Here is a 16,467-nt window from a genome sequence, read left to right as displayed (position 1 = left end):
TTTCTTCTGCCAGTCTCTGCTGAAAGATGGATGGAGATGTGTATCTGGCAAACAGTGCTGCTGGAACAGGACAGCTGACTGGCTAGGTGCCAAGAGTCTTCCCTTGATGGCTTGGATCAAGGTCTGGTTTGCTTGTCAACCTTGTGGATATAAAAACCCCATCCTGTAGAAGTCTCACAGTTCATTGGACTTGGGGAGGTTAGATAACACTGTCTAAATTCGTAAGAGAAGAACTATAAATCAAAAAGTCAATTTATTAGTTCATTTACTAGTGAAATATGCCTACTCTTAGCAGTTATCTGTAAAAAAAAAATTAAGCAGTGAGGTCAAGTATCATCAGAAAGCCTTTTAAGAATCACAGAAGAGGCTATATTCACTGGACGCCTGGTGCATCCGTATTTTCCATGGAAGTAGATGCCTGGCCTCCAGACTGGGCAGATAGAGTCTAAGGGTGAATGCACACTGTACAGGCAGCACCAGCTGCCATTCTATCTTTTCACCTTCATCACTGAGTTTCTGGACTCTTCTGTGGCTCCAATCTCTCTTTGGAACAGTTGGACTCAGCTTTGTCCTTGAGGTAACCCTGTGCAGGTACCTAACAGCAGTGACCATGTGCTAATTTTTCAGTCTCTCTGAGAATGTAAGGAGTGCCCTGCTGTTGCTCCCGCCCATGGGCTTTTCTGTTGGTGCTCCAAACATCTATCTATAGCAGATCAGAACTCCTCCTTCCAGGAGTCTAAGCCCAATGAAGCTTTCAACTCACTTCAAACTTATCCGCCTTCTAACTTCCATCTGGGTCATCTACCGTACACTGGCTATCCCACACACTGTGATATTGGGAAAATTACTTAACCTGGGTGGGGCACAGTTTCCTCCTCTACAAAATAGGGTCATAATAGTACCTCTCTCATTGAGTTGTTAGAAACTTAAATGAGTCAACACACTTAAAGCACCAGCACTAGGGACATACTTAATAAATCAATAACCTGCTGGTCATCATCATCATCTCCACCATCACCACAGATTCTCAAGAGGTAGAGACACAGCAGACTAAGGTCCACTAGAAAGTAACCATTACATTTGACTATTCTTTTTCCAGACTCTCAATTTCGAATGGAATTCTTCTTTTGAGTCATTCTATAAAATACCATGATACAAAACATCAAAGTGCTTGGCATAACAAACTGCTAGTATCCTCTCATCTTCAGACGAATTCAGCAATTTAAAATGGAAGGAGGCTTTGAGAGACTTATCTGCCTTTGCTCTGCTGTTCTGGGCCATGCTGCTCTGATCCAAGATGACTCTCAACAGGCCAAACTGCAAATCTCCCAAGCAACACATTCATCTAATGAGTGACTGGGGACAGTGACTGCATCACATCTAGGGTGACTCTTGCATCCTGCATCAAGAGCCTCAACAAGCAATCATCACTTTAGTGCTCTCACATCCAACCTCTTAGGTGTAAATAAAGACCCTTGGCTTTGTCACTGGTACCAACAGACATTTTGCTCTGTCCTGAAAATGTGGATGAGTCCCGAGTTCTCACCAACTTGATTATGAGAATACACTTTTCTTCAACAGGGAATAAATCTGGACCAACACAACGCCAAATTCTAAGTTGAGAGATACTAGTCTAACATGAACATCAAAGCACTCAGGCAAATAAAGGAGACCACGCCAAGCCTTGGGACCCCAGAGGCTGTGTGCTTACAATAAAGGTTTGGAGCATAGGCTCTAGACCAGTAGTTCTCAACCTTCCTAATGCCGCAAACCTTTCATACAGTTCCTCATGTTATGGTGACCCCCAATTTCATTGTTACAAATTGAACATAATTAAAGCATAGTGATTAATCACAAAAACAATATGTAATTATATATGTGTTTTCCAATGGTCTTAGGCGACCCCTGTGAAAGGGTCGTTCGACCCCCAAAGGGGTCACGATCCACAGGTTGAGAACCACTGCTCTAGACAGACAGCCAGGGAGTGAAGTGCAGCTCTGCCCCCTAACTACCTAAATAACTTTAGATAAGTTACTTAACCCTCTAGGCCTCAGTTTCCTCATATGTAAAATGGGGATAATAGTTATCTCATGGGGTAGTTACAAGCAATAATATACTACTATATGTAAATGAGTTAATATACATAAAGGACATTTCCTGGTGATGGACTGCAACATTTTAAACATTCACTAAATGTTAAAAGGAATAATAAAAATACACCTGCCAAAATGTTTTTACTAGAGCCCGGGTGCATGAAATTTGTGCACTAGGGAGGTGGGGGGAGGGGATCCCCCAGCCTGGCCTGTGCCCTCTCACAGTGCGGGAGCCCCTCAATCGATCGCCCCAAAGAGGTAGGCCATGCCCGGGGCTCCTCGATGGATTGCCACAAAGTGGTAGGCCGGAGCCAAGGGTCCCACCTCCCTGGCGCACAAAGCCATAGGACCCCCAGGCCTCGCCATGTGGAGCTATTTGGACCCCTGGCATCGCCATGTGGAGGCGCTGGGACCCACCTCCGCGCCGCACACACACAGCATCAAGTCCCTGCCCACCTGCGCAAGCCTCGCTGTGCACACAGCCCCTCTCACCCGTGTGCATCCACTGCGCACGCAGCCTCCTGGTGATGGATTGTGATGGCGTGAGGGCATGATGACCATTTGCATATTAGCTCTTTATTATATAAGACTAGAGTCCCGGTGCACAAAAATTTATGCACTTGGGGGGGGTGGTGGGCGTTCCTCTCCCCAGGGGATCAGGCCTAAGCTTGCAGTCAGAATAGCAACCAGTCATTCTGCCATTCAGTCAATGTGCTTATTAGCCTTTTATTATTATTATATAGGATGTCCCTATTTCCCCCCTTTTGCCCCCTCTACCCAGCTCTTGCCCCCCACTTCTCTCTGGCCATCACCATACTGTTGTCTGTGTCCATGGGTTGTGCATATATTTTCTTTGGTTAATCCCCTCTTTAAATTCACTTCTTTAAATTTTTATTTTCAGATAAGTGCTTATAACTGCACTATTATATATTTTCTATTATAACATTTAGAATTAAGATATTTTTTAATTGAACCCTTGTAAATTTTAGCACAATAAATTATGCTAGAAGCAATTAGGAGATTTTTCATGTAATGCAGATACATTTCAATTAATATTTTATTAATTTTTAATATTTTAATTTGAAATCTCATACATGTAAAAAAACTATAAAATATTACAGCATATTATATGTACCCTTCACCCAACTTCTTAGGTGTTAATAATTTAAACATAACCTTTATACAACTAACAAAATTTGGAATATATTTTTCTTATAATCTCTTTAATGTTACTTAATCCATTTACTTTGTTTTTGTTAATCTTCACCCAAGGATATTTTTCCATTGAATTTTAGAGAGAGTGAAGGGAAAGGGAGAGACACATTGATTGGTTGCCTCCTGCACATGCTTTGATAGGGACTGGGGATCCAGCCAGCAACTGAGGTACATGCCCTTGACTGGAATCGAACCTGGGACCCTTCAGTCCACGGGCTAATGCTCTATCCACTGAGCAAAACAGGCTGCAGCTTAATTCATTTACTTTTAATGTATATGTGTCTTTATATTTAAAGTGGTTTTGTTTTTGATTCACCCTCATAATCTGTCTTTTAATTGGTGCATTTATGCCACTGACTTCCAGAGTGCTTACTGATAGAGTTACTACCATATCAGGCAGCTTCTGGGGCTTCTGGGGTGGGGCTGCCTTGCCGCCCAGGACCTGCCGATTGGGTCTAAGGGCAGCAAGGCGGGGCCGGCTTCTGGGGGCTTCTGGGGCGGCAAGGCAGGGGCGGGCCTGCCCTGGATGGCGGCGCACTGGCAGCTCTCGCTGCCCTGCCCTGCCTGCAGTATGCAAATTAGCCATCTGTGTTGGCGGTTAATTTGCATATCGAGTTGATTCGCCAATGGGAGGTGTAGCGAAGGTACCGTCAATTACCATGTTTGTCTATTATTAGATAGGATATTTCTTAGGTTGGATGGTCAGTTTACTTTTTAAAAATCACTCTGCCTCATCATTTTATGTTATCTATATATCTTCTATATATGGCAAATATTACAAAAATTCTTCTATAAATGAAAATAATTTTCTAGACAATCACATTACTAGTTTCATACAGCTGGTCTGGGATGGGAGTCAGTCAGGAAAGAGAGAATGAATAGCGTTAGGCCTCTTATAGCACAGATCTCTGGGCTATCATCAGAAATTTCATTCAAAGCCTTAAACTCACTGAAAATTAGGAGAAGCTACAAAGAACTTCTGAAATCACCTGGTCCAATGCCCACATTTTGTAGATGAGAAACTGTTGAGAAGTAAAGTATTTTTAAGACCTTCTAGTTAACTAGTGACAGAAATGAGGCCGATCTTGTTAATCCTGTCTGAGCTATATATTCTAAGCGTAAAGTAATGAGGAAGACATTTTGGAAAGGGAAAGAGATAGACACAGTTTGGAAGGGTTAAGGAAGTGACCTAACAATATGTAGCCAACGTTTACCAAAATTTATTATATCCCAGGCACCATGCCAAGAACTTTGCGTGGGTGGCCTTATATAATTTTTTGCAAAACCTGTGAGGCAGTTACTATTATTAACTCCACTTTCAACTGGGAAAGTGGAGGCCTAGAGAGATGAAATGACTCGCCTCAAATCACAAAGCCAGGGAGTGGTAGAGTCAGTAAAATGAACCCCCGTTGTCTGACTCTGGAGCTGGAACCTTTACCACTCGCTGTACCTTGCCCAACCTTGAGAATTTAAAGAGCAGTTAAGCTCTTGATCCTAGAGTCTTTCTCCTACTTTTTTGGTAACTTCTTTGTTCAGAGGCACTGCAAAGATAAAAGAAGTGGTATTTAAGTAAGAGTAGATGACATTATTTAGCATTTACTTATTCTGTGCAACATGAGGCACCAGACACATATTTCTCAAGCCCTGGGCTTGTCCCAGGCCACACAGCTGGGCTATGAAGCCCATGCAGCCCAGCATGACTCCAAGGCCATTTTCCAGCCTCATCAGTGGACAGTGTGTCCAGGTCTTTACCAGGTTCAGCCAAGTGCCCTTACCTGTGGTTTGACACTACAGAGAAATTCAGCATAATCTCTGCTCTTGGGGAGCATATGGCACAGCTGAGAAGAAGAGACCACCTTCAGCTTAAAATCCTTCCTTTCTTACACCTCAGTAGTTAAGTAGCAGAAGCACTGAAGAAAATGAACCCCCAGCTCCTTGTATTACTGTCCTACTCCACTACTCAGATCAGCTAGCTGACCTTCAGTGCTTCTGTGTTCATTTCACAGATGAACTCCATTCTCCTCTCCTCCTAGTGCTGTAAGCTTCTTCTTTTGTCTTTGAAGAAATGCGAATTATTTTCATCTCTATCTTTCTCTCATCCATCACCAGGGAGTATGACAAGAGGGTTAACTTAAGGAGCTAATAAAAAATGCAAAACGCATAACTTCTTTATTGTTTTTAACTTTGAGAAAGAGCCTATGGATTCTATAGTATTTGCTCAAAAATGTTCAAAGGAAGACCTGGAACATTTCACTCTCAAAAATTTGCTGCCCGGGAAGAAAATCCAGAACTCCAGGGGCCAATTAGTCTGCTGTTTTGGACTTTGACCTTGGAAAGTCTCCCTGTGGATTGAATCTGACTGGAACTGAGGGCAGCTGACAGCAGAGTGGTGTCTGGGTGGTCAAATTTAATGACTGCCAGGCCTTTAGAGCAACATTTAAAAGTTATAGTACCACACCAATGTCAGGGCTAAATGTATAAGAGCAATAAGTTTCGCTGTTAAACTTACAAGTTCCTATTATGTTCCTGACATCATGCTAAGAGCTGGGCACTCAAAACAGAGGCAGTCTTTTAAACATCAACTTATCAAATTGCACTAATAAAACTAGACAAAGAGAAGGCAAAGTGTGAGCAGAGCACACAAGAGGAGTAATGACCGGAGGGCTTACTGTTTGCAAATGGCAAAAGTGAGGGAGTATCTGTGATATGCATTAGGAGGGACTAATAAAATAACACCAGTTTGAATTTGGAATAGTGGCTCTCGGCTGTCTTCCTTCTGCTTTTTCCTAGCCAGTTGGAGTTAAAATTTTGAAAAACAATCTTAATAAGGAACTAAAAACAGTTAGCTTCTAAAGCTGATTTTAGCTTTGTAACCTTTGAGTTATTTAACCTTTCAAAACCTGCTTTCTCAAGTGTAAAATGCAGTGAACATGTATATGGGAGTTCACAATGCTATTCTCACTTTTGTATGTTTGAAATTTCCAGTTTTAAAATCTGGATAATAGTACCTATTGCTTAGATGCTGTAAGGATCACAAGAAATAATTATGTAAAAACACCTCGTACAGTGCCTGGCACTTTGTAGGTGTTCAATAAATGGTAACTGTTATTACCAACACGCTACTTTTTAAAGTTCTGGGGTGGGGATAAAGAGAACAAAATACTATTGACAGCTGCAGAGTGCAGACTTATAGGTCTGGTGTACCATTCCGGTGCATGGAATGGTACGCAATAAGTTTGGAGTATGTGGATGTATGCAACTTCTCTGAGACGTTTTAGAAGGAATCTTAAGAATTTTTTAAAAATTAAGAATGAAAGTCTAACAAACTGAACAAGAAGCATACAAATTTTATATAAGGAAAACATAAAGCACTCCTGAAAAATCATAAAAGTAACCCTGAGCAAGTGGAAAGACAGGATAGAACAACTCAATATCATAAAGATGTCTGTTTTCCCTAAGCTGACTCATAAATTTAACATGATCTCAATAAAAATGCCATCAAGTTGTCTCCTCCTGAAATTAGACAGAGTAATTATGAAGTTCATATTGCAGAATAAACAAGCAAAAACAGCCAAGAAAACCCTGAAAAAGAGAAATATGAAAAAATTGGCCCTTCCAGACAGTAAAACAAATTAAAAGGCTCTAAAATTATGATGCTTTTGTGATTGCATATGAACTAGCAAATCAGTGGAACAAAATGGAAAATCCAGTAAGAAATCCAAATGCATACAAGAGTTTTATATCCAAGAAAGACTGCATCTAAAATCAGTGGAGAAGAGGTAAGAACTTGAAGTAGTGTTGGGATGCCTGGCTGGCCAATGGGAAAAAGACAAAATTGATCCTTTCTCAAACGAAATGCCAAAAGTTCTAGACGGATCAGAGTCTTCTAGTACGTATGTACTAGAAGAAAACATTAATAATTCCTCATAAATTAAGAGTGGGGCAAACTTCCTTACTCCGACTCAAAATCTAAATCAGCAATTTTCAACTGGTGTGCCACAAGAATTTTAAAACATGCAATAACTGACTATTTAGTCAGGGGCACTGACCTCTTTTCCCTTAGGTTGTCAAACAGAAGAAAACACAGCAGACAACACAACAATAGCCATGTGGTGTGAATGAATCAGAATTATACCTTTTTTTTGTCCAATTGGCAAAAACTTCTTTTTTTGGTGTGCTGCAGAATTTTAGTAAATTTTAGTAATCAGTTTATGTGTGCCATGAGATGAAAAAATTTTAAAAGTGCTGGTCTAAAGCAGTACATACACTGTAAGGTTGATAAATATGACTATAAAAGATATAAAACTTTTGTACAGCAATAAAACAGGCGAAGTCAGGCAGATGACAAATTGGAAAAAAAAAATCTTGCAACTTATACCACAGTCATTGGGTGATATCCTAAATCTCAAGAAAGGAGAAAACAAATTTAAACTACACTGATATATTATTTCTTACCTAATAGACCGACAAAAGCCCAAAACTGAATGCAAGATTCAAGAGGGAAAAAGAGGGGTCAGGCATGAAATAAAAACTTCGGTGAATGCACCTTGTTATATAATTTTGACTTTGAAATGGTTTACACAGTTAAAAACATGCAAATGGTTTACACAGTTAAAAACAAAATTAGCATTGGTCAGTAGCTCAATGGTTAGAATGCCTGCAGTGCACTGAAGGGTCTCAGGTCCAAGTCTGGTCAGGGCCTGGGTTGTGGGTTCACTCCCTGTCCCTGGTTGGGGAGCATGCGGGAAGCATGCGGGAGGCAACCAATCGATGTATCTCTCTCTCTCTCTCAACCCTTCTCTCTCCTTTCCACACTCTTTCTGAAAAGCAATGGAAAAAAAGAACCTCCGGTGAGAATTAACAAAAACAACAAAAATTAGGCTTTTAAAGCAATTTTTAAAGTTTCAAACAAATGAACCTGTTTATCAAGCTGGTGGCATAGCCACACAGAGAAAATAATTACAAGTGCCTGTAGCACAAATTTGACTATACATCCCACGTAGCATATAGTCTAAGGACAAAGAAACCACACAGAATAAGACAACATTCAGTAATCTAGTGGTCAGTGTGGCTAACAGCATCACCGGCCGGGTTAATAACATGGCCAGGAAATCGGCAGCCTCAAAGCCCAGAGCGTGGCCCAGAGGATGAAGTTCTGTGACCCACTGAATGTTTACTACAGCTTAAGTAGATGAGTGACAAGGGAGTTAAGAGTGTGCTGAGATGAGGCTTGAGACTGGCCTAGCCAGAGAGCTGGAGGCCAGCAGACGCCAAGCCAAGGAAATGCACTACCCTAAGGGCAGACAACCATCCTGGAGTCTCAAGCATGGGAGTGACATGTTCAGATTTGTGCTTTATAAAGATCACTGACAAACAGTGAACAAAGCATATTGAAGAACAGAGCTGGAAGCCAGCTGAGCAGCTAGAAGGTTGTTGCACTAACCCAGGACAAGAGATTCTAGTAGCTTTAACCAGAACAGAAAGGGGGCATCTAACAGGCGTCCAGCCAATATCCATGTGTGCTCTTTGTGAGTGGGGAGTGGAAGGAGGGTGGCGGCTTCAGAGAAGGGCAAGGGCATGGGAGGACCCCCAGGTTTCTGCCTTGGGCAACTCTGTGGTGCCACTGACTGAGACTAGTAACTGAAGGGAAGTAGCAGGTGGGGGGAAAGTGGCAAGTTCCCTGCTGCCTGAGCCCCTGACATCCTATTTCAGTTAGTGGGACAGGAGCTGAAGGGGTCAAGAAGGAAGATCCAACCGTCACGCTGCAGCCTAGAAAGCTGAGAATCAGAGAAGAAACTAGTTAACCCACTAGTTTAACTCTTACAATATTTTCTGCAAGTCAGAAATAGTCACATTCTGTTCACTTTTGTTTTTATATTTAAAAAGTCAAGTAACCAATTTTTGGAACCTCAGCAGCTATTACTTAATCCTGTATTTCTAATCTCCCTCATCCTTCTTGGGCCCTTTCCTTCATAAAATATTCCCTATTATTTGTCCCAAGAGCCAGACGCTAGGACGTATAGCAGAGGCCACTCATCCAAATACCTCCAAAGGTCAGGCAGATGTAAAATCTGATATTTAAATGTAAGCGACTAATTGTTAAACACTATATGGACCAAACTCTGGCCTACAAAAGATTTCTATTGAGGTGGCATTTTTACAAAATAGCCTCAGATAAAGATTTAAAAGATATTTCCTTCCTCTTATTTCCCTTTCAGTACTAATAAAGCCAGAAATTACATCTATATATTGACTTTCCCAGGATCTTAGTATTAGAGAAGCTCTGAGTAAAGTTGTTTTCAAAAGAAAACTCTTTACTTTCACAAGTACAGAGGGACTCCAGGACAAATGCAGGCAGGCATCCTCTCCTTACTCCTCTGTCTCTGCCTCCCAGATTCTACCCCTCTCCTCCTCCTCATTTCCCTCCTAACCCTCATCTCCTAACTGTGAAGAACTGAATCCAGCAGTAAGAAGTTGATGCCCAGAGCCAAACAATTAGGCTGCTACTGCTCTTCCTTTCACTTGTCTGAAGAAACAAATTCGGTATCTGCTAACAAGGTTGCCAAGACAATATGTCCCCATTTCACCAGTCTCATGTAAAATAAGGACAAACAGGGATCTATAAGGGATTTCTGAAGCACCTCATTGGGTAAACATCTCTATTACAAAGACCATTCAACTATGCTTGACTGCTTTAGGCAGGAAACAAGGCTGGAAAGATAATTTCAAAACTCTGAGATCAAGGCCATACAACTGTAGAAAGTAACTGTTTCCAGGGGGAGTCTCATCATTACTTTCATTTGGTGATGTGAGATTTCATTGTTGGCTCTGCACCCTTTGAGGGGTCAAGGACTGAGATCTGATTAATGTAATGGGCTCTCTCCCCAGAAAAACAACATTCACACAAACTTGCAGGCAAATTCAAAGGGTTCATGGATCCCTTGCAGCTGGGCCATTCACACCAGATTAACAATCCTTGCTATAGCACATTTACTTCATCTAAGGAAATGAAATACTTGATGTCATGATTTTGAGGACTTGACAGCATGATCTGGAGGATAACAACATTAGGGAAGTGTAAGGTAAATTAGCTTTCTTTCCTTTCCCTTCTCTCCCTTGAGGCCTGCAGGAGTCTCAAAACTGCATACTCTCTGCAAATAAAACACTGCATACCCTGCATGATGTTTAAAAAGTGACAATCTCACCTTGAATTTAAACGATCTTATTATTTAATTTTTCTTCTCTGTGGTTATAGCTTGCTTTTTCCACATTATCAAGATGATGACTTTAGAAGGCAGGCTATTGGAGATCCAGAAACCATATATTCCAATCCAATGCCCTTGTAAAAATCAAAGCGCTCACTCTCTGGAAGAGCTGAAAGGGGCTGAGGGGTCGCCGCCTGCCCCCAGGGCGCTGGCACAGGCAGAACTTCAGGAAGGTAATGTAAATACTCAGTATGAGGCAACAGGGCATACCAATTTGTTTTTCAATCTATTTTATTTCAGTTCAAAGCCTCATTGCAGACAGGTAGTCCAAGAAAACAAGCCACATTTTAGTTATCCTCAGTCTTCCTCCATCTCCTAAAGCAGCTGAGCATTGTCAGAGTGTGGCTCTTTTTCCTGCGCTGCCTGTCTGTAATGCTTTGAACCGAAATAAAATAGATTGAAAAACACATCAGTATGCCCTGGCTCTCCCTGCAGTTTTATATTATCCTTCAAAGCCAGTGTTACCACCTACTCTTTACTGGAACCCAAAAGACCCAAATCACAGAGTGAAACTGCAATACTTTAAATGTGAAGGTCCCACCCAACCCTAAAATAGCCATTTAATTCGGGGCTTGTTGTTTAACACTGCATTAACATGCCACTCTCTGTCCGGTTCTGTGCTCCATTTGCTGGGCTGGATTATATCTTCTGATGACAAGTGCCATCTGGTTACTGGATACAGTTTAAAGCAAACCTTGACATTGCTGATCTTATATGGTTTACTCGATTTATTACTGTCTCTGTAATTTTCCGTGTTCATGAGCCCAAACATCATATTATTTTTACCTATTTAAAAAGTCCCCTAAACGTATTTAAAGCAGGGCATTAAAAATAGTGCAACATTATTTTGAAAACTTTTAGAGGAAACCCAAATCATTTGCAAACAAATTTTGAAATGACCTCCAACTAGAGTCTGAAGCCTATCATTTTGTTAGCATGCCTCTTTCATGTGTGCAATGGAGGAACAAACAGTTTCGAGCTTAAAACACTGAAATGATGAAAAATGCTCTAAATAGACATTTGTATAATTAGGTTGAAAAAAATTACATCCCAGTTGGAAAAGTTCAACTCTTAAGAGAAACATTAAGAAAAAATAAGATTTGTTCCTCTTCCCCCAAAAGACAGAAACACATACACACCCCCCTTCAATTTTGTCTATAACATTCTTCTGGATTTTTGTAATTATTTACCATTTTACATAAGTTTCCATCTGGGGCCAAACTTCATTAGTTTCCTCTGATTGGAATTTGGCAACATATATAACAACAAGAAAACTCAGAACCTATTTTTACATGTTCTCTAACTTAATCCACACAATAACTCTTTAAGGAGGTACCATTATCCACATGTGGCAGATCAGACAATTAATCTGTAACTGGCCCACAGGCATGCAGCTCTATCAGCAGCAAAGCTATGCTCAGGGCCAGGGACTCCAGACACGTCTGAGAACCACAGCACAATCACTCATTTCTTTCCGTTCTGCAGCACCCCAAGTTCTTGTCAGCTCATAGGCTTTAAACCTGCTGAAAAGTTCTGCCTTCCCACTTCTCTCCCTTTTCCCTTCTCGCTGGACTAGATCCTTGTCACTCAACAAGTTTCAGCTTAAACTTTTCCAAGGCCCTCTTGGTAAAAAGGCTCTCTCAGGTTAGCACTGCTTTGTTTCCTTTTAGCAGTTGCCTCAATTTGGAATAACTTTGTTATTTCTTCACTGTCTCAGACACTGTTTTAGGTCCATCTTGCTTATTCTGGTATTCACAGGGTCTAGCACAGGGGTGGGCAAACTTTTTGACTCGAGGGCCACAATGGGTTCTTAAACTGGACCAGAGGGCCGGAACAAAAGCATGGATGGAGTGTTTGTGTGAACTAATATAAATTCAAAGTAAACATCATTACATAAAAGGGTACCGTCTTTTTTTTTTTTTAGTTTTATTCATTTCAAACGGGCCGTAGTTTGCCCACGGCTGGTCTATCACAATGGTGTCTGGTACAAAGCAGGCACTCAAATGTTTGCTCAATGAACAGCCTGGCTTTGTTTATTTAATATTTGCCAGATGACTGCTTGTGGGCACTGGCTAGCAGTTGATACAAAAGACTGCCCTTGAGGACCTCCCACATTGGTGGAAAAGATGGACTAATACAGGGTGGTGAGTGTGATCAGTTCAGGTTCAGATCCCAGTCCCTTACGCCTTAGCTATGTAACCTTGTAAATCTCTTCTGAGTCTCAGTGTCTTTATCTTTAAAATGGTAGTATTAATACCACCTGTGTCATAATGTTGGTGTAAAGATTAAAAGATAATCCATGCAAATCAAGCACATAGTGTGAAGCAAGCTCAAAGAGCTCTGGGCAACACAGGAATTAATATTAACTACGCATTTGTTATTATGATGCACTGACAGCTGTATTTGAAATTATCTTTGTTTACCTGTGTACCATTTGTCGAAGCCCCTATATAATTTAAATTCTGTGGAAGGACAAAGTTCACATTGATCCTTTCACCGCTGTATTTCCAAGGATTTGGATCATCCCTAGTACATAGTAGGTGGTCAACAAATACGAATGATTTATGAATGCATGCATGCAAACAACATTCTGAAATCATTTGTTAAATTAATGATGAATATGCCAGGATTGCAGGCTCACTCTCTGGTGTGGGATGTGCAGGAGGCAGTAGATCAATGATTCTCTCTCATCATTGATGTGTCTATGTCTCTTTCCCTCTCCCTTCCTCTCTGAAATCAATAAAAATGTATTAAATAAATAAATAAATAAATAAGTGATGAATAGCTAGGTTTGGGAACTACTGCCATATATGAAAGGCATCTGAACTAGAAAGTGGAGTGTGGCAGAAGTTTGAAGATTTAGCCAAGTAGAGAGATATTTCACTTTGGGGTTGTAATTAAATCCTACATAAACCACACAAAAGATTTGGATACAATTCCAAGGGGGAACCAATAGCCCCAGACGGAAAGAGTTGAAAGAAGAAATTCTGAGCAGTAAGGCATGGCTCACCAGGCAGGGGGCTTCCAGGCATGACCTATACAACCTGAGATCTAGGACCACCTTAAACAGCTCAACCACCCAGAAACTAAGATTCCTCCTCGTAAGTGGAAACATGGACACTTGCTTATAAAGTGTCGTTAGCACAAAAATGCTGTGTATGAATGTAAATAAACCACCTGACTTCTGGTAGGAGCTGGGTGGATGGTATTATTGTTATTTAAAGTAGGGGAAACAATTCCCACTCTGAATAATACATTAAGACCAGAAGAGAGAATGGAAGTCAGTGTTTTGTCAAACAGCTCTAGGTGCAAGGGACGGGTGTAGGGAGTTTCTCATGAGGTATGAAGTGACCCGAGAAATCGCTGGACAACATGGACCCAGTCTGTCTGTGTCTAGGGTAGGAGTCCAGGGTAGGGGTCTAGGGTAGGGGTCGGCACTCCTTCTGTGAAGGGCCAGACAGATATCCTCCACTTTGTGGGCCAAGCGATCGATGTCATGCAACATGGGACTCTCCCAGCTCCGCTCCTGCAGCAGGAAAGCAGCCATAGACAACACATAAACAATGAGCATGGCTGTGTGCCAACGAAACTCCCTTTAAGGGCTCCGAAATTTGATTTCATATAACTGTCACAACTCATATGAAATATCCTCTCCCCCACCCCCCAGCCATTTAAAAATGTAAAATCCATTCTTAGTTTCGGGAGGGGGACGTAGAGGGACGGATTTGGCCCTAGGCCAGATGGCCCGCGCCTGGCGAGGGAGGGAAGGGAGGGAAGGGACCGAGAAGATCGGCAGCGGCAGCGCGAGGCCGCGACCCGCCGAGGGGCAGGGGTGCGGGGCTAGGGCCGGCCCGGGGGAGAGAAGGCCCCCGCGGGGGCGCGCCCAGCCGGGACCCGCCGCCTTTCTCCGCCGGAGATTAGAGCCGAGCCTGCGCTCAGGGTCTGGGCCGCCCCTGGGGGTCCGCGTCCCGGGACAGCGGGGAGGCGGGGGCGGCTGGGACTGGGCAGAGCCCGCGGAGTTCGACACGCGGAAGGGTCTCTGTGACCCCCTCATTTGGGGCGCCTCTCGAGCCTCAGCTACAAAAAGGGTCTCCACGCTGAGTCCTAGCCCCGTTTCTATGGTTACCTGTTCAGCACCGATTCAAACTGCCGTTCTTTATTGACAGCGCCATGGAGGACACGAACACTCCTGCCCGAAGGGAACAATAAAGATTTCTCCATTCAACAGCGCCAGAGACGCCACAAGGCGGCCATCTTGAGGCTGGCGAGGAAGGGATATCAGGGAGGAGGGGGAGGCCCGGCCTGCCCCGCGCGCCACGGTCACGTGCTGGGGGCGGGCCTCCGGGGCGGGGCCTGCGTCACGCATGCGCTCTCCACCAACGCCAGGACCCTGGGCCAGTCTGGTGCTGGCCTGGCTGCTCGTCTTCGCTCCTGTACGCACACTTTTAGGAAAGTTCTAACTGGGTCCCACCGTCCCTCGCCGAGGCAGCCCTGGGGTTGGGGTCTTATTTCAGAGAATGGCGGAAAGGTATACACAAAAGATTTCTCTCCGTTTCCCAAAACATCACGTTCACGTGCCAGACAGAGACGGGACCTGAGGCTTGTCCCCGGGCGTATTCTCATTGGTGGAGAGGCTTGACACCGCTCAGACATGATTGGCTAATAGGCCCGCTTCAACCAATGGTGTCTTGAAGGCATTTTTTTTATCCCGCCTCTACTCCCAATTTTAGTATTTAGGGCTTGGGAGAAAACGTGTTTACGGCAGTTTGTTTACTAAATTCCCGTCTCCCGCGACACACCGTCCGTTCCACGTTGACGCTTCTCTTGCCAGCCTCACACAGCCAAGCAGATGAAGTCGGATGCAGACAGCCTCAGACCCAGACAGATGAAGTCGGATGCAGACAGCCTCAGACCCAGACAGATGAAGTGGGATGCAGACAGCCTCAGACCCAGACAGATGAAGTCGGATGCAGACAGCCTCAGACCCAGACAGATGAAGTCGGATGCAGACAGCCTCAGACCCAGGCAGATGAAGTGGGATGCAGACAGCCTCAGACCCAGACAGATGAAGTGGGATGCAGACAGCCTCAGACCCAGACAGATGAAGTCGGATGCAGACAAGCCTCAGACCCAGGCAGATGAAGTCGGATGCAGACAGCCTGAGATCCAGGCAGATGAAGTCGGATGCAGACAGCCTCAGACCCCGGCAGATGAAGTCGGATGCAGACAGCCTCAGACCCAGGCAGATGAAGTCGGATGCAGACAGCCTCAGACTCATCGGGTCAGGGCCGCGTGCGCCCACTGCGCTGCGCGCTGTCCCTCTGACACGCAGCCACTTTTTCTGTCACCGCCAGTCACGCTGCCCAAATCCAGGTGTCTCAGTACAAAGCCGGGCTCCCTGTGTGTTACAGCTGTTGCCTCCACAGTGTCAACATTCAGTCATTGTCAGACTGACTCCCACTCCATCACCGTTTTTAATCACAAGTTCAATCCACTGGGCAGAACTGTCATTCACATTGTCAATGGCCCCTCATTTTTACCGTCACTGTCTGATAAGCAAACACTGTCAATGACCACAAACGTCAAGCTATTCTGTACAACGTTAGCACCTGGACTCTGTGCCCAGCAGTCACCCTTTCAGTTGTCTTCACTGTCATTGCCACTCGCCTACTTTCACTGCCACACAGGGCAATATTTAACAAGCCCCCACCGCTACACAGCTGTCCTTGTTACTGTCCAATTGGTCACTTTCACTGTTATACTCACACATCACTGTCTCGTTCAGAGTCAGATTTAATGTAGCTGACATTTGGTCACTTTTGTAGTCACTCGAGCCACAACACAGTTGTTGAATCTCCTAATCATTTATTTCCACTATCGTTGCATTCTCCTTT

At 43.4% G+C, this 16,467-nt stretch overlaps 1 protein-coding gene across 4 annotated transcripts in view; it reads right to left on the bottom strand.

The window, feature by feature from the left end:
- ZBTB40 (zinc finger and BTB domain containing 40) overlaps positions 1-14,832 on the bottom strand; it is a 63,907-nt gene extending 49,075 nt beyond the window's left edge. For all 4 annotated transcript variants that reach the window (XM_070404306.1, XM_070404308.1, XM_070404307.1 and 1 more), the window contains exon 1: positions 14,700-14,832. The gene's annotated coding sequence lies outside the window, so the exon portion shown is untranslated. The remainder of the gene's footprint in view (positions 1-14,699) is intronic.
- Between the last annotated feature and the right edge of the window lie 1,635 nt (positions 14,833-16,467).

This window comes from Myotis yumanensis, unplaced genomic scaffold (genome assembly GCF_028538775.1).
Source record: "Myotis yumanensis isolate MYYU_CA2020_CCGP unplaced genomic scaffold, mMyoYum1.0.hap1 SCAF_2, whole genome shotgun sequence".
In the NCBI taxonomy this organism is placed as follows: domain Eukaryota; kingdom Metazoa; phylum Chordata; class Mammalia; order Chiroptera; family Vespertilionidae; genus Myotis; species Myotis yumanensis.
Note: the sequence above shows the minus strand (reverse complement) of the source record. Positions and strands in the feature narration are given on the sequence as shown.